A 21,459-nucleotide genomic window follows, 5' to 3' on the forward strand; every position below is an offset into this window, starting at 1 on the left:
CTGGTGTTGCCCTCAACTAAATAAAGCTGAGCTTCAACCTTCCGGCTCTCATTAAGTGGTTTTGAAAAAACAAAATGGTGGATAGGGCCTACTAACGGCTTCTGCCCCTCCCTGGTGTTGCCCACAACTAAATAAAGCTGAGCTTCAACCTTCTGCTCCAAATTACCATTTTAAAAAATGCAATAGGCTTTTCCGGCCTACTAAAGGTGTCTGTCTGTGTGCCCCTGCCTGGTGTTGTCCTCAACTAAATAAAGCTGAGCTTCAACCTTCCGGCTCTCATTAAGTGGTTTTGAAAAAACAAAATGGTGGTTAGGGCCTACTAACGGCTTCTGCCCCTCCCTGGTGTTGTCCTCAACTGAACAAAGCTGAGCTTCCACATTCTGCCTTTCGCCCTATACTATCAGATATTAAACTGCATTTGGCCTACTAGTGTGGTTAGGCCCTTGAAACAGTGTCTGCTGCTCTTGGGTTTGCTACTCCACTGAACAAAGCAATGCCGCCTGTTTAGTCCTGTTACCAATTTTGAACTGCATTTAGCCTACTTTATTCTTTGGCCATATATCTGTTTCCTCCTCATCCTGCCCATTGCCCAGCCACTGCTAAATGAGTCTGCTGGTACATTGACCTAGACCACTACATTCCCCTTGTACTCTACACAGCCAGAATCTGACCCTGCTGAAAGTAAGGTTCCCCTTCCCGCATGTTATACCACCTTACACAGGGACAAAGAGGAAGGTGCAGATGAAAGTGCAGGTTCCTTCATCAGGTGGGGGGGCATACTCGTTGGCGACGTCACTGGCACAGGGCCCCTCAGAGTACGCAAAAGTGTCGCTGCTGGTGGGAGGCGCCCCCGCCATGCAAACACACCGCCGTACTTTGAGGGGCCCTGTGCCAGTGCCAATGCGAACGAGTGGGCCCCCCCCTGCTTGCTCAGGATCACAGCACTTGCAACGTTTAAATACTTACCTTTCCCTGCAACACCGCCGTGACGTAGTCCGCATTTCCTGGGCCCACGAAAAACTTGAGCCAGCCCTACTCCCCCCACAACTTTTGCCAAATGACCCCCAATTCCCTATGCCCAACTATTATTATAAAGTTAATTACGATTGGCAAGCTTCAGAAACAAGAATGGATGTTTTTGGCATTAAAATGGGCACTGTAGGTGTTTTCCTGGCCTCCACTCACTGCCGACTATGCTTCCCCATTGACTTGCATTGGGTTTCGTGTTTCGGTCGATCCCCGACTTTTAGCGATAATCGGCCGAATGCACTCGACTCGACTCTGGACAAAATCGGGTTTCCCAAAACCCTACTCGATCTTAAAAAAATGAAAGTCGCTCAACCCTAGTGTTGAGCATTAACCTCGAGGGAACTCCTCCTTTAAAGGGAGCAAATTCTACTGCATCACCATTATTGAAATCGACTGATTCCTCTGCTATATTTAATAACAGTCTAGCATCCTCCCTCATGTCGGCTAGAGCTCCTGTGCCTGCTTTAAAACCCAAAGGGCCAATAGAACACGGGTTTTCCCCTTCCAGGACATTACTGCACGTAGCTTTATTAGAAAATGCTTTAAAAAGGTGAATTTTCCTGATAGACTTAAACAGGTCAATTTTAAACTCTGTCAGATCGAACTCTTGCGGTATGCAAAAGCCCAAACCCTCATTCTCAGGCCCTAAACTCCTCATTCTAGGAATTTAGGACCTTTGAATGATGTCACGGCTTGTGATTGGTCACGTCGCGGTCACATGAGCGGCACGCGACCAATCAGAAGCCGTGACATCATGGAAGGCCCTAAACGCGCTCATTTTAAGCAAAGAAGGCTGCCGGTTACCAGCGGTGATGTCCAGGGGCCTCCGGAGAGGTGAGTATATCAATATATAATACCACAGGTTGGAGGAGGAGTAACGGAAATAGAAACAAAAACAGATTCCGCAATAAAGATTATCTGACTACCGAATCCGAGTCTAGCCTTAGTGATGGCGCAGGTAATCTGACCGCGTCCTTAGAAGCATTGCCTACTACGGACATTGAAACCGTTGATATGTCGACCCCTTTAGGAGGAGGACCCGGAGGGGCAGAAGGAAATGCCGGCGGAGGCAAACAACGCAAGCGGAAGCATGTGGCTTGGACCCGGAGATACCAGTAACCCCGACGGAGGATGCAATTATAAATTTAACTGATCATGCTCTAACTCCAGCTCACTTGTCCTTACTGTCTAAGGGTTTGGGCTTTTGCATACCGCAAGAGTTCGATCTGACAGAGTTTAAAATTGACCTGTTTAAGTCTATCAGGAAAATTCACCTTTTTAAAGCATTTTCTAATAAAGCTACGTGCAGTAATGTCCTGGAAGGCGAAAACCCATGTTCTATTGGCCCTTTGGGTTTTATGGCAGGCACAGGAGCTCTAGCCGACATGAGGGAGGATGCTAGACTGTTATTAAATATAGCAGAGGAATCAGTCGATTTCAATAATGGTGATGCAGTAGAATTTGCTCCCTTTAAAGGAGGAGTTCCCTCGAGGTTTATGCCTATGGTGTCTCCAGGCAATATGATTGATCTTTTTGAGGCTCAGGTAATAAAAGACGTGGAGGCTGTGATTTATCAAAAACCTCCCAAGAATTTATCGGAAGATGAGAATAAGGCGTTACAGGAGATTTGCTCTTGGGAGGACACAGTAGTGAGGGCTGCAGATAAAGGTGGAAAGATTGTGTTGCTTCCCAGATCATACTACATTGCCGAGGCCAAGAGACAATTGTCTGATTCTAATGTATACAGGTTGCTTCCGAGTAGCCCCTTGCAAAAATATAAGAGCGAATTAAGATCATACTTGAGAAAGTATGTTGAGTTAGGTATTATTTCTAAGAAAAAGGCGAAGAAATTGCTGCCGGAGTTCCCAACCAGGCCCCACTGGTACCACATCCCCAAGGTGCACAAGTCTGTTGACAATCCCCTGGGACGGCCAATCGTGTCTGGGATAGGATCACTCACCGAGCCCCTGTCCCAGTACATTGATTGGCTGTTGCGTCCCATGTTGAAAGATATTCCTGCTTATTTGAAGGATACTAACTCTTTTCTGTGTAGTATCCAAGATGTCGAATGGCAGGAGAATTATTCCCTGGCCTCGATAGATGTCGAAAGTTTATATACCAGGATCCCCCAAAAAATAGGGGTTGAGGTTGTCAATCAGATTTTGTGCACCACGGGAAAGAGCCAGAATTTTATTGACTTTGTGTGTGAGGGTTTGGAGTTCATCCTCACGCATAACGCGTTTATGTTCTTGGATGATTGGTATGTACAGTCAGTGGGGACTGCGATGGGGACTCCGGCAGCTTGTACCTTCGCAAATTTGTTTTTGGGGCTCTTTGAGGAGAAATATGTGTACGCAAATAAAAATAATTTTTTGCATCATATAAAGTTTTATCAGAGATATATCGACGATGGGGTATTGATTTGGGATGGAACAGAAGAGGCTTTCAATAGTTTTATAACTTACCTTAATCAGAGTAATAATATGAACATGGCCTTCACGTCAGTTTTCGGAGGGCAGCGGTTGGAGTTCCTGGATGTCCTGGTGGAAATTAAGGACAATAAGATCTGTACGTCGCTTTATCGTAAGCCAGTAGCAGGTAACACCATGTTACATTTTAATAGTTTCCACCCAATGCATACAAAACGCTCTTTGCCCTATAGTCAGTTTCTGAGAGTGAGTAGGGTTAATAATACTGATGAGGGTTTTGATCGGCAGCTAAATGAGATGGAGACTAAATTCAAACAAAGAGGGTATCCTGATAGGGCTTTAATGACAGAAAAGGAAAAAGTGAGAAGTGAGAGGAGTTGCATAAGCAAGAACGTAAGGAAGGTGCCTTCTAATAGGGTTGACGTAGAGAGAAGGTTTACCTTCAGTTTTCAATACAGCAATATGGACCAGCAAATCAGATTAGCCATTAAGAAAAATTGGCATATCTTAGGTCGGGACAAGGAGTTGGCTGAGGTAGTGTCTAGGGGTCCCCTCATAGCGAATAAACGGAGCATCAGACTAAGGGACAAATTAGTGGGGGAATCGGGTAGTTAAGTCAAATCAGAACTGGCTGAACACCGCTATCCCCAAAGGTAATTTCAGGTGTGGGCATTGCCCTTGGTGTAAGCAACATGTAACTGACCGGACTCTTCATATAGGTGCAGTGAAGCACACGGTTAAAGATTTCATCACATGCAGGACAGATCACGTAGTATACGTTGTTTTCTGTCCTTGCAGGTATTACTATGTGGGAAAGACGATCCGGCCAGTATATGTTCGTTTCCGCGAGCATTGCAGATCGATTGTCTCAGGGAAAGGTGTTCCACGGTTAATTACACATGTTAGGGATACACATGGCGGTGATGCAGGGGTCCTCTCCTTCGCCGGGATTGAGAAAGTCAGTCTGCCGGCGCAAGGAGGTGATCTGGATAATCTGCTCCTCAGATGTGAGACGAGATGGATTCTGCGCAGTGAAGCATTGGGGCCACTAGGTTTCAATGACCGTGTGGATATGTCGATATTTCTTTAATGATTTGCTGCTTGGAAAAATATGATTTTTTTTTTGTTTTGTTTTGTTTCTTTGTTTTTTGCTGACGTTTATACCGATGTTGGGGGGTAATTTTGTGAATATTATGGCAGAAGTTGTGCATTCTGCAGTGTCTTGTGCGCTGTTGGTAGCGGTGAGGGTTTAACCCTTTATGCTTTCTAAAGATTAACCCTTTATGCTTTCTAAAGATTAACTGTGGTTCCTAGAATAACTTTAAATGTCTCCAATTGTCTGCTCTGCTAAAAGGTTTTGTTACCAACTAAGGTTGCGTTAATGGTTTTAAGTGTGCTTTTTAAAGTATATGTATGTATCGTTTGGTTTGTGGGAGGGGACACAGTGGTGGGTGGTGTCATGGCCGGCACTACATTTCCACTGTTTCACCTATGCACAAGCTGACCTGTAGAAGCGCAAAGCACAGCGCGAAACAGCTGTCGTCTCTCGCTAGCTCACACGTGCTTCGGCTCTCTCTCTTCCCCGGCCATGTATTTTAACTGGATCGTGTTGCAATAAAGGACTAAGAACGTGAAAGATTGGTGAGTGCCCTCATTTTCTTCTTTTTCATTGCTACATATTTATGGACACATTTTCATTGAGGTGCACCACCAAGTCACCACTGTATGGTTTGTCCATCCGAAGTCTGCACAAATGCACCTTGATTAGAGCCTATGAGAAGTCGTTAAGACACATGCAGTGCCGCTCTTCTCCTTTTTTCTTTTGATTTTGGATATCAATATTTTTTATTTTAATTATTTATTTTACACAGTAATATGGATCCCAGGGCCTGAAGGAGAGTTTCCTCTCCTTCAGACCCTGGGAACCATCAGGATACCTTCAAATACTTGGTGTCCCATTGACTTGTATTGGTATTGGGTATCGGTATCGGCGATATCCGATACTTTTTGGGTATCGGCCGATACTATCCAATACCGATACTTTCAAGTATCGGACGGTATCGCTCAACACTATCCATGAAGCTTTTGTAGAGCCCCTGATGTGCCTAAACAATGAAAATCCCCCACAAGTGACCATATTTTAGAAACTAGACCCCTCAGGGAACTTATCTATATGTGTGGGGGCACATTGAACCCTCACAGAAGTTTATAACATTGAGCTGTAAAAATAAAAAATATCAAATTTTCCCCACAAACATGTTTTTAGCACAAAATATTGCATTTTAATAAAGGTAACAGGAGAAATTGCCCTATATAATTTTTTATGCAATTTCTCTTGAGTACGCTGATACCTCATATGAGGGAGAAAACTACTGTTTGGGCCAATGGCAGGGCTCCGAAGGGAAGGAGCGTCATTTGACTTTTTGAATGTAAAATTTCCTGTAATCATTAGCGGATGTCATCTCCCATTTGGAGAGCCCCTGATGTGCCTAAACAGTGGAAACCCCAAACAAGTGATCTCATTTTGAAAACTAGACCCCTCAAGGAATGTACTTAGATGCGTGGTGAGCACTTTGAACCCCCAGGTGCTTCACAGAAGTTTATAAGATTGAGCCGTGAAAATAAAAAAAATCAAATTTTCCTCACAAAAATCTTATTTTGGCCCCAAATTTTGCAATTTTATAAGAGTAACAGGAGAAATTGAACCATATATTTTGTAGTGCAAATTCTCCTGAATATGCCAATACCCCATATGTGGGGGAATACTACTTCTGGGGCACAGTGCAAAGCTCAGAATGGAAGAGGCACCATATCTGAGTTCATATTTTGCTGGAATGGTTTGAGGGAGCCATGTCCCATTGGCAAAGCCCTTGAGGTGCCAGAGCAACAGAAACGCCCTATATGTTAATGTAGCGCCCCCACTGCCACAGGGCCGAGGGGTACCCGGTACCGGGCCTCTGAGTCTCTGCTCTGGGGTTGTCACGGTGGCTAGGCCCCGGTCCGTGACCCTGCCGAGGGGCGCACAGTGAATGATAGATATGATTGATGTGGATGGTGGTGGTGGTGCGGTGCAGTAAATAACGAAGACACCAGGTTGCAGTCTCTTTACCTCTTTACTGAAGATCTCTGGGTCCTCAATCCGGAATACGGTTAACCAGGCTGCGCAAGTCCGGCCGGTCCAATGGCACCTCCAGAGTTCTCTTTGCAGGTGGAAATCTGTGCCTTCCTGCTAGCGCTATGTGTTGTGGTCCTTCCCTGCTGTGCTTACGGAAAGTCCCCACAACTGTTGTGTCTGTTTCTTAAGTTCCCTCACAACTCGATTAGATGATGTTCTGCTAATCTTCCGTCCCTCCCTGATGTTACGGTTAGGACGGCACCCGTATGACGGGTAGGCTCGGAGCTCTTCCGGGACCCTAGAGTCGCCCCTCTCCACAGGTTGCCCCCTATGTCTTCGTAGGTGATTTAGGTGAGACAGCCCGCCTATGACTGACTGTCCTGCCGTTGGTTTGAAGTATTGCTTGAAGCTAGATTTATAAATACTTCCTCGGCGTTCCGGCCGCCGGTTGTGCGCCTCAGTAGAATGTTGCCTCGGTCTCACAGCACGACTCCTACTGGTATTCTCCTTATTGCTTTCATCTCATTTCTCACTCAGCACAATCTATCTCGCTTCTAATCCTTCCTTGGGCACCGCCGCTATGCTGAGCAGGCACGGTCCCGTTACGTTCTCTCTAGTTGCCAGGCCTCTGTCAGGATCCCACCCCTGACAGGGACCCTACCGAATCTTCTCCCACAACACCCTCTGCCACAAGGTGTTGCCTGGTTCCAACCCAGTCAGCTTTCTCCCTAACTTCCTGCCTGACCCCCAGTTTTACCAGTATGTGAGGAGTGGCCTAATGAATAGAACCCTTAGCTCCCCCTGGAGGCCCGGCTGTGAAATGTATTGGTGTCTGTGATACCTGGTCAAATGAACTCCTTCAGTGCCATCAGACGTACCATAGCTCCCCTTAGCGGCGGAGCCACAGTACTGCAACGACCAGGACTCTGGGGCGCTGCATTAATTCATTTTACAAAATACACACACAATTAATTTGTATAGTGGTGCAGTGATCATATTGACACCACATGTGCATCACAGAATTTTATACCACTCAGAGGTGAAGAAAGAATAAATTACATTTTTACAACTAAATTGTTGTTTTAACCCCAAGTTTTTAATTTTAATTTTAATTTTTCTAATGGCTAATAAGATTTTTTTTTTTTACAACAAACTAAAGTCTATTTTTTTCTGAGTGCGTCCATACACTTCATATAATTGGGAAATATTTTTCAGACACAGTGCAAAGCTCTAAAGGCAAGGAGCACCAGATTTTATTGTTATGGTTTGCAGGTGCCATGACCCCCTGGGAGAGGACATGAGGTGCCAGAACAGCATAACTCCCCATAATTGATCCCATTTTACAATCCAAGCCTCTCAATGAATTTGTCTAGGAGTTAAGTGATCATATTGACACTACGGGTCAGTCACTGAATTTTATACCACTGGGCAGTGAAGAAAAATTAATTACATTTTTACCACCAAAATTTTGTTTTAGCCCCAGATTTAACATTTTCACACATAAAGTGGGTAAAATGGCACCAAAATGTATCCCATAATTTCTACTGAATGTGGCAATACCCCATATGTGGCTGTATAGTGCTACTTAGCCATACGTAGAGACTCGGGAGGAATGGAGCACTATTTGCCTCCTGGAGTGCAGATTTTCCTAAAACAGTTTGTGGACTCCATATACAGAGCCCCTAATTGCTTGAAGAGAAGAATCTCTCTCAAGTGATCCCATTTTGAAAACTATACCCCTTGGGTAATTTATCTACAGGTGTAGTGATGATTTTGACTCCATGGGTGTTTTCCAGAAACAAGCAGCAATGAATGTTGCAGAGTGAAAATTCCAAACTGGCTTTGCAGTGACCAGTACGCAGGAGTGATCAGTATGTTGTAGTCACCAGTACGTTGTGCCCAACCCGTGCTTCTGAAGGCATGCACCTGTAAGTTAGGCAGGCTCTCATTGGTTTAAGTACCCTGTAGGGCTCATAAGGGAGGGAGTGCATTTGGATTTGAGAGCGGAGAATTTGCTGAATTTATTTTGGCAGGTTATGGAGCCATTTCCAGAGCCTTTGTATTACCAGTAAAATGGAAGCTTCCTATATTTCTGTTAACAGATGACAGACTTGAGTGAGGGCTTGCTTTTTTTGTGGATTGAGTTGAAGCTTTTATTGGGAACATTTTACATAACGTTTTGGATCACAGTTATCCGGCGCTCTATTTTGACCACTTAATTTGGGATTTCCATCTAAATGTCTGAGTGACATGATTCAGATGAAACCCCGTGGGATCCATTCTCTATGATGAGGAAGAAGATTTACTCTGGACTCTGTTCAGCATTGTTCTTCTTTTCAGAAGTGCAAAAAACTGTGGCCAAAGGCACTTTTATGCAATCCTAAAATGACACACTGTCGGATCACAGGTCAGATGGCATCCACAGTGCCTCCATTTGCCTCTTTATAGGCAATCTACAACCAGAGGTTCCATCTGAAACATGTTTTTCAGAGAAACCTCGATGCAAGTGCTCAGCGCAGAGCACAAGATAAATGTGCTCCAAGCCTTACTGCGATCTTTGGGAGGCAGATTGAAAAAATCAACAGCAGGTGAATAAATGGTTTTATTTTATTTTTACTCCATTCCTCACTCTGTATAAGTGATTAGGCGACTTTATTCTTTGGATTGGTGCGATTGCAGCAATACCAGATTTATATCGGGTTTTATGCTTGGCTGCTGTCACACACTAAAAGACGCTTTTTTTGCAAAGAAATAGTTTTTTCATCACCATATTTTGAGAGCTTTAATTTTTCCATATTTTGGCCCACAGAGCCATGTGAGGGCTTGTTTTTTGCAGAACGAGTTGCCATTTTTTTTGGTACCATTTCGGGCACATGATTTTTTTTATCGCTTTCTATTCTGATTTTTGTGAGGCAAGATAAACAACAACCAGTAATTAAGGTGTTTTTTTTGGTGGATCGGTTATGCCGTTCCATGTGTGGTAAAATTTTCAAGACAGTTTTATCCTTAGGGTCAGTGTGATTACTGCGATACCTCATTTATATTTTGTTTCTGTTTTGGTGCTTTTACATGATAAAATCTATTTTATAGACAAAATAATTTTATTTTTCATCACTTTATTCTGAGAGCTTTAACTTTTATACTTCTTTTCAGCTGTATAACGGCTTGTTTTTGCGGGACAAAATTACATTTTCAGTAGTACCATGATTATTTATATCCTTTTTGTTCGCGTTTTATTCCACTTTTTGTTCAGTTGTATGATGATAAACCATTGTTTATTGCCTTAGTTTTATTTATTTTTATGGTGCTCACCAAAGGGGTTAACTAATGGGACAGTTGCTTGGGTCATTGTGGACGCGGGAATACCAAGTACAGTATATGTACTTTTATTGTTTATATATATATTTCATTCAAATATTTATTTGTAGATACAATATCTTTTGATTTTTTAATTATTTATTTATTTTCTAAAAATATTTTTACAATTATTAAATTTTTTTTTTTTTTACTTTGTCCGAGGCTGATCGCTTCTACAGCATGGAGATACAGCAGCATCCCCATGCTGTGGAAACTGTCAGCTCTGCACTGATAGAGAGACTTGCGGATTATTATTATTATTATTATTATTTATTTATATAGCACCATTAATTCCATGGTGCTGTACATGAGAAGGGGTTACATACAGAGTTATAGATATCATTTACAGTAAACAAGTTTACAGTGACAGACTGGTACAGAGGGGAGAGGACCCTGTCCTTGCGGACTTACATTCTATGGGATAATGAAGTAGAGACAGGAGGTCAGGGGTGTGGCAGCTCGGGTGGTGGGAGGGGCAGCTTGGGAGGTGGTGAGGCGGCGGCTCTGGCGATGGCGAGGCGGCAGAATGGTTATTGCAGGCTGTAGGCTTTCTTGAAGAGATGGGTTTTCAGGTTCCATCTGAAGGATCCGAGGGTGGTGGATAATCGGGCGTGTTGAGGCAAGGATTTCCAGAGGATGGGGGATATTCAGGAGAAATATTGGAGGCGATTGTGTGAGGAACAAATAAGTGTGGAGGAGAGTAGGAGGTCTTGGGAGGATCGGAGATTACGTGAAGGAAGATATTGGGAGAATAGATCAGAGATATAGGGAGGGGACAGGTTGTGGATGGCTTTGTAGATCAGTGTTAGTAGTTTGAACTGGATTCGTTGGGGAATTGGGAGCCAGTGGAGGGATTTGCAGAGGGGAGAAGCAGGGGAGTAGCGAGGAGAGAGGTGGATTAGCCGGGCAGCAGAGTTGAGGACAGACTGGTGTGGTGCAAGAGAGTTAGCGGGAAGGCCACAGAGGAGGGTGTTGCAGTAGTCGAGGTGGGAGATGATGAGGGCATGCGCAAGAGTTTTGGTAGAATGTGGGCTGAGGAGGGAATGGATTCTGGCAATATTTTTGAGTTGGAGGCGACAGGAGGTGGCAAGGGTTTGGATGTGCGGTTTGAAGGACAGGGCAGAGTCGAGAGTTAACCCGAGGCAGCGGATTTCAGGTGCGAGAGAGAGCGTGATGCCGTTTACCATAATAGACAGATCAGGTAGGGGGGATACGTGAGATGGGGAAAGATGATGAGTTCAGTTTTGTCCACATTGAGTTTTAGGAAGCGAGAGGTGAAGAAGGAGAATATGGCTGACAGACACTTTGGGATTCTGGACAGCAGAGAGTTGACGTCTGGGCCAGAGAGGTAGATCTGAGTGTCATCCGCATACAGGTGGTACTGGAAGCCATGGGACTTTGAGTTGTCCTAGGCCAAGGGTATAGATGGAAAAAAGTAGGGGCCCTAGGACAGAGCCTTGAGGGACTCCAAGAGAGAGGGCGGGATGAGGAGGTGGTGTGGGAGTGGGAAATGCTAAATGTGCGGTCAGAAAGGTATGAGGCAATCCAGGACAGGGCAAGGTCTTTGATGCCAAGGGAAGAAAGAATCTGTAGCAGTAGGCAGTGATCGACTGTGTTGAAAGCAGAGGACAGGTCAAGAAGGAGGAGGATGAAGAACTGTCGGTTAGCTTTGGCTGTGAGTAAGTCATTAGTAATTTTTGGCAGGGCAGTTTCAGTGGAATGGTGGGGGCGGAAGCCAGATTGGAGGTAGTCAAGGAAAGAGTTAGATGAGAGGTGGGAGGAAATTTGAGCATGGACATGCTGCTCAAGGAGTTTTGAAGCAAATCAGAGCAGTGTTATGGGGCGGTAGCTGGGCATAGCAGTTGAGTCAAGGTTAGTTTTTTTGAGGATGGGTGTGATGGTGGCATGTTTGAAGGCAGAGGGGAAGGTACCAGAAGATAGCGATAGGTTGGGTTAGGGCTGGAATGAGCATGTTAATGAGGTTGGGGAGCAGGTGGGAGGGGATGGGGTCAAGTGCACAGGTGGTGAGGTGTGATTTGGAAAAGAGGCGAGTAAGCTCTCCTTCAGTGATGTTGGAGAGGGAGGTTATTATGGAAGGGCAGAGGTCTGGTATATGGAGTGGTTGGGGTGGTGGAACAGTTAGGGTTTGCCTTGTTTGGTCGATCTTGTTTTTGAAGTAGGTGGCAAAGTCCTCGGAGGAGATGAGGGGAGTTGGAGGTGGCAGTGGTGGGTGGAGGAGGGAGTTGTGGATCATGCACTGCGAATGATCAGCATGTTCCCTAACTCTGGTGACTCGGATGGGGTCTCAGATCAAAAGGCAGAGTGTCTGTCAGTCCTCTGCCGGCATCCAGAATGCTGTGATTGCATTCAATTGCAGCATTTCGGGGGTTAAAGTAATAGGAGCAGTCTGCCAGGTGTCAGCTACCAGAATCAGCTGATGCCCGGCAGCGATCGTCCGCACACCACCTGTGTGCATGATCGATCGCGCAGACGTAATAGTCCGTCCCTGGTCTTATAGACCCAGGTCACATGGATGGATTATTACATCTGATGTCAGAAAGTGGTTAAGGTATCATTTTAATTTTTTGTTTCATATAAAAATAGAACATATGAAAATACTAAACTTTGGAAAACATCTTATCAGAGAAATCCACTTCTGTCTCTTCCTGCACAATTCTCAAAATTCTGAGTTCATGAGTAAAATCTGTCAGTGAATATAGACTTTCACATTATAGTGACCGGAGATGACAATTGGTGCTTTAAAAATTTTATGGAAAACGAATGAAGGAGGATAAAGTAGGAACGAGAGGCAGAGCTCCTCCCTACTCCCCTGTACAAAGAATCTTTTCAGTGGCAGCTGCAATTTCCTATCTCAGTCATGTAAAATCTGTCTTCATTGAATACAGATTTTACAACTTTTTTCACAAGACAGATCAGTCCGAGAGGAGACGTAAGCAGATTTATCTGATAAGATAGATTACAAAGTTTCTTAGGGTACTGTCTCACAGTGGCACTTTGGTTGCTACGATAGCACGATCCGTGACGTTCCAGCGATATCCATACGATATCGCTGTGTCTGACACGCTACTGCGATCAGGGACCCCGCTGAGAATCGTACGTCGTAGCAGATCGTTTGAAACTTTCTTTCGTCGTCAAGTGTCCTGCTGTGGCGGCATGATCGCATCGTGTAAGGCTACGTTCACATTTGCGTTCACAAAACGCAGCAAAACGCATGCACAACGCTGCGTTTTGCGCCGCATGCGTCCTTTTTTTCATTGATTTTGGACGCAGCAAAAATGCAACTTGCTGCGTCTTCTGCGCCCGGACGCGGGCGCCGCAGGGACGCATGCGGCGCAAAACGCAAGTGCGACGCATGTCCATGCGCCCCCATGTTAAATATAGGGGCGCATGACGCATGCGGCGACGCTGCGGCGCCCGACGCTGCGGCGCCGACCGCAAATGTGAACGTAGCCGTCGTATACGATGTGCGCACAGTAACCAACGGCTTCTACATCGCAAATACGTCATGAAATTATCGCTCCAGCGTCGTGCATTGCAAAGTGTGACCGCAGTCTACGACGCTGGAGCGATATTGGAGCGACGCTGGAGCGTCACGGATCGTGCCGTCGTAGCGACCAAAGTGCCACTGTGAGATGGTACCCTTATTTTCATGTTTACTGTTGATTTTTTTAAATAAAAATACAAATTACGATAACTCTTTAAAGTTGCATTTTAAAGGAATCATGGCTGGTGAGTGCTAACTGAACATAAAGACAGACCAGTCACGACAAACTATTTGCTAATGATATTACTGTAGATGCTAATGTAAATTATTTAAATAGAATTTTTTTAAACAGGAAACATGAAAGGTATATTATGTTTGTGGAAAATAGTGAATGTCAAACATAAAAGGCTTTTGCTACAAGTTGACCTGTGGATACACAACATAAGATAGCAATGTTACAACTAGAGATGAGTGGATGGCTTTGCCCTCTGGCAGTGGAAAGGAGCTGCATGAATGTCCTGCACCTATGGATTCACCGACATGGCATTTAAGTTGCCAACCTGATGTGACATCATCTGGGCAGCTTGCGACACACACTTGACATCTCAACCAGCCTGACTAATCATAAGCAAAGTTTGGGATCTCAAAGAGTAAGGAAATTTGTGCATCTCCTGTGCACAACCAGAGATTACTGACATGGACCTTGGGTGGAGGTTATGTGAAGTGATCCTCTCTAAGCAAATAATACAAATTGTGATGTGACAAAATCCAACTTTGTTCTCCACATTGTCACTAATTGTAGTTTTAGAAATGCAGCATTGCGTTCTTATGTTACCACTAATACAAGTCACCGTGTAACCAACATTGAAATATCAGGAAAGTTATCTGAAATAACCTTTAATCTGTTGTTATAAAAAATGCAAAATAAATTAGCAGTGTTTCAGCATATGGTTCAGTCAACTGGGGATTATGAAACTGCCATGAGATCATTTCCCAGCAGTATGTTTACTAAACCATCACCTATGCTGGTTTTCTCCATCTGTCTTCGTCTTTCACTATCCCCCTCCAGTGGACACACAGTGCTAGAACTCCACCCATTCCCTCCTGTGATGTAATTAGTTTGTCTTTCTGAATGGTGCTACCATCCAACCCCAGTATCAAATAAAACAACCCCTCCTCAATAGGTTGTGCTCTACAAACATTTCTGCCTAGAAAAGGAATCCACACTTGAAGTATATATGCTTTCCACTCCATCCTTAGTCTCTGTGTGACACACTCCTAGAAATGGAAAACTTTCTGTCCTAAGTTATAGCAGAGCTATGGGTGATTTAAACCAAATGAGAGCAAATTAAAACCACTAAAATTGGAATCTTCAAGGAAAGCAGATGTCAACAACATGGTAAGTGACAGATGCAGCTTTGTGATGTTATCTTCCAGACCTAGAGTTTTTAACTGTGTTTATTTGTTAAACATTTTCCTGCCTGTTGCATTTAACTCTTTTATATCTAAACTCAGACTACATAGCATGTCTCTTCCACAACCAGCCGACACTCACTGGTGTTTGAAAGAATCATTGTTTGAAAAGTTGAGAAATAATTATTAACAAACAAGCAGTAGTGTAGGCAAGCCGACGAGTTGTAAAGGAAGAATAGACATTACTTATTTGTTTTACTGACCTACCCTTCCTAAATAAGGCAACCGGCTAACTCTTTACAATTTGGATCCTAGCATTAATAATCCTTTTTATATTTATTTTAATCTCAATTATACTTAATTATTCTTAGCACTCATAAACTGAAGGTGAGGTTCATCATTGCTATTAACATAGCAACAAGTATTTACAGAAATAATCTGTGAATAACATCCATCTATAGTGCAACTGTAGTGACTGACATACAACTTAAATTATCACTATACGTGACATCTGGGAGAGAGTCACAAACACACTGTGTGAAATACTTTCTAGAGTGCTCCCATTAATTTATTAATACTGAATATACCGCTAAAACACCTAATATTTTACTATTTATTGGGTATTATCAAATGTACTGTTATACTTAAGAAAGTGAAAAAATATTCACATTGAACAACTACTTTTGCACCGCTGATGGATTTGTCATACGTGATCTTGTATCCTACATGATAACAATTGTACTATATAACAATACACCGCCTATTTATGAAGCACATAGTCTAACTTTTACAGGAGATGTGTCATTTTCCTTTACCTTGACAAATATTCATCAAAGAAACCATCTAATGGCTTTCTAGATAGTCATACTGAACTGTAAGTTTTACTTTCTAGAGCTAATAGAGATTTTCACTGCAAAGTTTGTTTCCACAGCAGATCTACCTGTACGAGATATTTAGTAATGAGCAGGTGCCTTATTTCACAAGCAGCTTCCGAATATCCCCACGGATTTAGTGCGCAGATTTATTCAGTTTAGAAATGTCAAAATTTCTATTGTTACAATTTATTAAGACACTTTTAAAAACATGGCATGGGCTACATTTTGAAATGCAATGAAACTATGCTTAATCCTCTCCTTTAAGGATAAAGGTTTTAGGCAGCAAGTTTACATATTAACTGCAATAGAAGAGCAAAATCTAAGCTTCAAAGGAAGAATCATGCTAAATAGTCACTAGAGTGGTGTTTGCAAAGGCTGAACTGCTGCCTAATCAAACAGAGATGCTTTGGATAAGATGTATCAGTAAGATTATGCTTAAAGGATAGAAACTCCATCTTCAGTATATTTTGTATACTTTGTATTTTTGGTCACCATAAATATCTATTATCTATCTATATCTATCGATCTATTATCTATCTATTATCTATCTATACATCATCTATTATCTATCTATCTATCTATAGATCTATTATCTATCTATCTATTATTTATCTATCTATCTATCTATCTATCTATCTATCTATCTATCTATCTATTTAGTAAAAAAGGGGGAACAGCACAGGTATACTTATCTTTGGGTGCAAGGCCCCAGATAACCAGTCCACCGATCATCCAAGTTCAAATATAATCAAAAGAAGAGGCAGCACTCCATATTCCAAAGTGAAAAAATGTGCAGGATTTAATCACATCTTAAGGCCTTAAGATGTGATTAAATCCTGCACATTTTTTCACTTTGGAATATGGAGTGCTGCCTCTTCTTTTGATTATATCTATCTATCTATCTATCTATCTATCTATCTATCTATCTATCTATCTATCTATTATCTATCTATATATTATCTATCTATCTACAGTATCTATCTATATGTATATATATATATATATATATATATATATATATATATTATCTATCTATCTATCTATCTATCTATCTCATATCTATATATATATATATTATCTATCATCTATCTATATATCTATTATCTATTTGTTTATTATCTATCTATCTATTATCTATTTGTTTATTATCTATCTATCTATTATCTTTCTATCTGTTATCTGTCTCATATCTATCTATTATCTATTTATCTCATATCATATCTATGTATCTGTCTGTCTTTCTATCTGTTGTACATGTATGTTTTATGTATTATTGTAAATAATGGGTGTTGTTTAATAAACACTAGGCTTGTATATTTGTGCATTGCAATGTAAATTATGAGTCCAAGGTATTTTCCATAAATTCTGAACATCTTACACCTTAGCATTATGCATTTCTTAATCTGTTATTTCATGGTAACGAGCCATTCGTCCGGTTCACGTGAAGTTATTTTCATTTTTATTCTAATAGCGGAAATACAATTGTAAAGCAGTGATGCAAAACAGAATAAATTATTGCAGAGAATGCTTTTCTAGATGTGCTCTGATTTTACATTGTGGTTGTGTGAAGCCCGCCCAGTTACACTGTGATTTCACAGTTCTTCACTCAGAACAATGTTCCGTAACTTGGTAACCCTAAAAGGGTTCTCAGAAATGGTTCTGTTTTTCTGCATACAAATGTCTCATGCATGTCTACACATTCATTTTCTGTCTGAGAAAGTGTACAGTACTATAAATAGGGAAAACTCATCTGAAATCAAGGGTTTTTTTTGTTCTCCTGGGTTGGCAATCTGTCCAAATGTAGCAAGTGATTTTTGTAACTCAGGCATTGACTCTTTTTATAATGGAACATACTGACAGCTTCAGATACTAGGCTGCTCCATAGAAGGTAGGGTCGGCTATACCCATTACCATTCTGTGAAAATCTGATTTTATTATCGTGATGTTAATGTGCACAAATTCTATACTAATATTAATTTGGTATTAAAACTGACATTAGAAAGATATTCACTCCGAGGTTGAACATTGAAAAAGCCTTGTATGTTGTTTTAAGGGACAACAAAATTTGGCTAGTTTGATGTCACAAACATTTCACGTAATAAATTTGTTTCATCTACAGTGGCAGCAATTGCTGTTAATTGACAATTTTTTCAATAATTACTTACACTCAATAATTATTGCTAGATATGATTCTAATAAGGCTACAAGAATCTCATAGCCTTTAGTTCTGCTGAAAACTATTGCGAATCTACATAATCTGATTACATAATTTCCTGCATTTTGCGTAATTAAGCAATAAATCAGCAAATCTGCTTGTGTTATTAAGTAGTGAAGCCTGCGTTCACACGGTGCTACTGCATCGTGGGTTTTTTTGTTATGATCATGGTAAAACTTTAGCGTTTTTGCACAGTTTTCAAAAATTGATTCAAAATAGTGCATTTCCACCATGATTGTGGCAAAAAAGCAACCTAAATTGATCTTAATATATTGATCGCTAATGTATTGATTATATCAGCTTTCCAGATGACATTTGAAATCGTACATGCAACCAGACACATTTTATCATCACATATTTTACTGATTTATTATAGTGAATCCAATGTGTTGCTAAAAATTCTGTCTGTGAATTTTGTATAAGTTGTCTAGAAAAATGAAATCAAGATGGCAACTCTGATAGGAACAAACAGAGTAAGATAAAAGAGAAAAGACTAGGAAATTTCATAATCAATGGAATGATTTAATGCGTTTTAGGGGTAGCTGGACAAAGAATCTTCATGATGGAAAAGTTTACCAGGCAGACAAGTCCTGTTGATCTGCATGTGATAATATATTGACGTGTTAATGGCCATTTGTTGCCTTTTTCAGCGGCCATCAATGAGACAATTGAGACACAAATATCACTACAGAATCAATTAGTAAATATTTAATTTGAGATGTTTATTCCTTTTTAAACATTTCTACATATTTATTTTTATAGTCTTCCATAAAACCGACAATGATAAACGAAGAAGATTTTTCATTTATCTAGCTTAGAAATCTCTAAATAATAATCTTCCATGACAGGTTACAGCACAAATGTAAGACACAATACCATCAATCTCCGACTAGTAACACTATAGGTCAAGAGACTTTCCTTGCAAAGAGATTATAATCATTCATCAAACATTCCTAGCAAAAATACAGTAATTCGATGTAATGCTAAACAGACACACTCCATTCACCTGTCATTTGTAAAAAAGAAAAAACGGAAAAGCTACTTAGCCATTCGGTCTTTTAAAAAAATAGCTGCAAATACCTGTGACACAAAACCTTACAAAGACCTGGCATCTCCCATACTATAAATATCAGGAAAAAGTGAATTCTATAAACTACTTAATTAACATTTACCTCACAAGTTAATGTTTTGGCAGAAAGTCTTCACTGTATGACCTTAAGAGTTCTACTGGCCGTTTTGTACTGCATATCATTTAGTCGTATATTTGTGTACCACCTTATGCTGTGCCATAGTATGTGAAGGATTTAGGCGAGAGCCCACAATCTGAAGTTGATTTAAAGTACAGGTAGGTTTAATAAAATTGCTATAGAAGAACACTACAAATATCATGCTTGCAACCATTAAAGAGGTTTATGCACATATAGATGACTGTTATGATCCTTAGTGGTTGAGGATCACAAATTACTCCAGCTAAGTAACAAACATAGGACAAGCTCTATGGAGGTGGCAAACTGGACTGACCGCAAATCTGAACCTATCCAAACACACTAGAAGTAGCCGGTGAACGTGCCTAAAAATCCTAGATGTCTCGAGCCAGCCTGAGGAACTAACTACCCCTAGAGAGAAAGAAAGACCTCTCTTGCCTCCAGAGAAATAATCCCCAAAGATATAGAAGCCCCCAACAAATAATAACGGTGAGGTAAGAGGAAGGCACATACACAGGGGTGAAAGCAGATTCAGCAAATGAGGCCCACTAATACTAGATAGCAGAAAATAGTAAAGGGGTCTGTGCGGTCAGTAAAAAACCCTTACAAAATATCCACACTGAGATTTCAAGAACCCCCGCACCAACTAACGGTGTGGGGGGAGAAACTCAGTCCCCTAGAGCAACCAGCAAGCGAGGAAATCACATTTCAGCGAACTGGACTAAAAACATAATGAATGCTGATAATCAAAAAATGATCAAACAAAAACTTAGCTTGTCTTGGAGAGACTGGGAGCAAGGTAGTTACAAGGAATCTGAAGAGCACTGAATACATTGAGAGCAGGCAAGGAACTGAGTATCCAGGTGAGCTAAATAGGAAACCAACCAAGGATAACGAACCAGCTGATGCTGCCAACCTGCAGAAAGACAACACTACACAGTACCGCTTGTGACCACTAGAGGGAGCCCAAAAACAGAGTTCACAACAGATGTCATCATAAAGCATTATCCCATAGAATGTAATTGTGCAAGGACAGTGTCCTCGACCCTCTGTACCAGTCTGTCATCGTAAATTTGTTTACTTTAAACAATATCTATAACTTTGTATGTAACCCCTTCTCATGTACAGCACCATGGAATTAATGGTGCTATATAAATAATAACAATAGTGCAGAATTACAGTATATGGATATTGCTGGATTAAAAAAGACAATGTACAGGAAAAAAATCTAAAGTCATCTTTTATCTTTATTAAAACTTTATTTTAATGAACCATGGCCAAACTCTTATCAATCATGTCATTATGGCATATCTAAGTTAGGGAATACCTCTTGAAGTGGCTTTTTGGCTTGAAGAAGTCATAAGCCTATATTAATATATGGCAGGCATGAATTGATTGCAATGAATGAAACATCGAGATTTCACAAAGAAAGTTTTTTAGAAAATAGCAGCACTCACCAGTTTGCTGATCCAAAGTATTTAATCCATGGGCAGATTAATACAAACACACACAGGAAAGTAGCGAGGGTGCGGGGAGTGCATGAGGACGATGGCCATTTCGTGCAATCAGCACTTCTACGGGTCCATGAAACATCTCACAGTCAACAGTGACCCAAAACATTAAAATTCATTTCATTGCTTAGTTGAGTCATAAATTTGTAGACATAGTCATATTAGTAGGCTATGCTATCAGAACAGATTCAGTACAGATTTGTACCATGCTCTACAGCAGTGTTACCCAACTCCAGTCCTCAAGAGCAACCAACAGATCTTGTTTTAAAGATTTCCTTAGTATTGCCCAGGTGGTAATTCCTGTGGAATACTAAGGAAATCCTGAAAACATGATCTGTTGGTGGCTCTTGAGGGCTGGAGTTGGGGAACACTGTTTCTACAGCATTGCGGAGAACTGGTAGTGGCACACATCCATGAGAACTTACAGACTTGACTACATAGAAGATAAATATATCTGCCTTGACAAACTTCTAATCCTATAGTGTTAGGGTTGGCGGAACGCACCGAATATATATATTTATTAGAAGAAGTTGGTGCGTTCGCAACCCGGGATCCACAGTGCAGGAAAGCACCTGCAGCTAAATATGGCGGTACAATTTAGTAATATAAACAGACTCTGTTACTTCACAGAGTCTGTTAGCAAGGATAACGCTGTGCCCTGTTTGGCTCACAGAGGAACACAGCTACTTAGTAGAGCAGATAGTGGTCATGCAGTCAAATGCAAACACAAAGCTCCTCGCCGGTGGTGCCAGCATTCTAGGGGCTTATTTCCGCCGGGTCCCTGAATACACACACACCAAACTCC

The 21,459-nt window shown here is 41.5% G+C and overlaps 1 protein-coding gene across 1 annotated transcript in view; it reads left to right on the forward strand.

Annotated features, from left to right (window-relative positions):
- Nucleotides 1–14,612: 14,612 nt before the first annotated feature.
- LOC143764769 (netrin-1-like) overlaps nt 14,613–21,459 on the forward strand; it is a 555,816-nt gene continuing 548,969 nt past the window's right edge. Inside the window, exon 1 of the mRNA XM_077250713.1 lies at nt 14,613–14,834. The gene's annotated coding sequence lies outside the window, so the exon portion shown is untranslated. The remainder of the gene's footprint in view (nt 14,835–21,459) is intronic.

This window comes from Ranitomeya variabilis, chromosome 4, assembly GCF_051348905.1.
Source record: "Ranitomeya variabilis isolate aRanVar5 chromosome 4, aRanVar5.hap1, whole genome shotgun sequence".
Classification (NCBI taxonomy): domain Eukaryota; kingdom Metazoa; phylum Chordata; class Amphibia; order Anura; family Dendrobatidae; genus Ranitomeya; species Ranitomeya variabilis.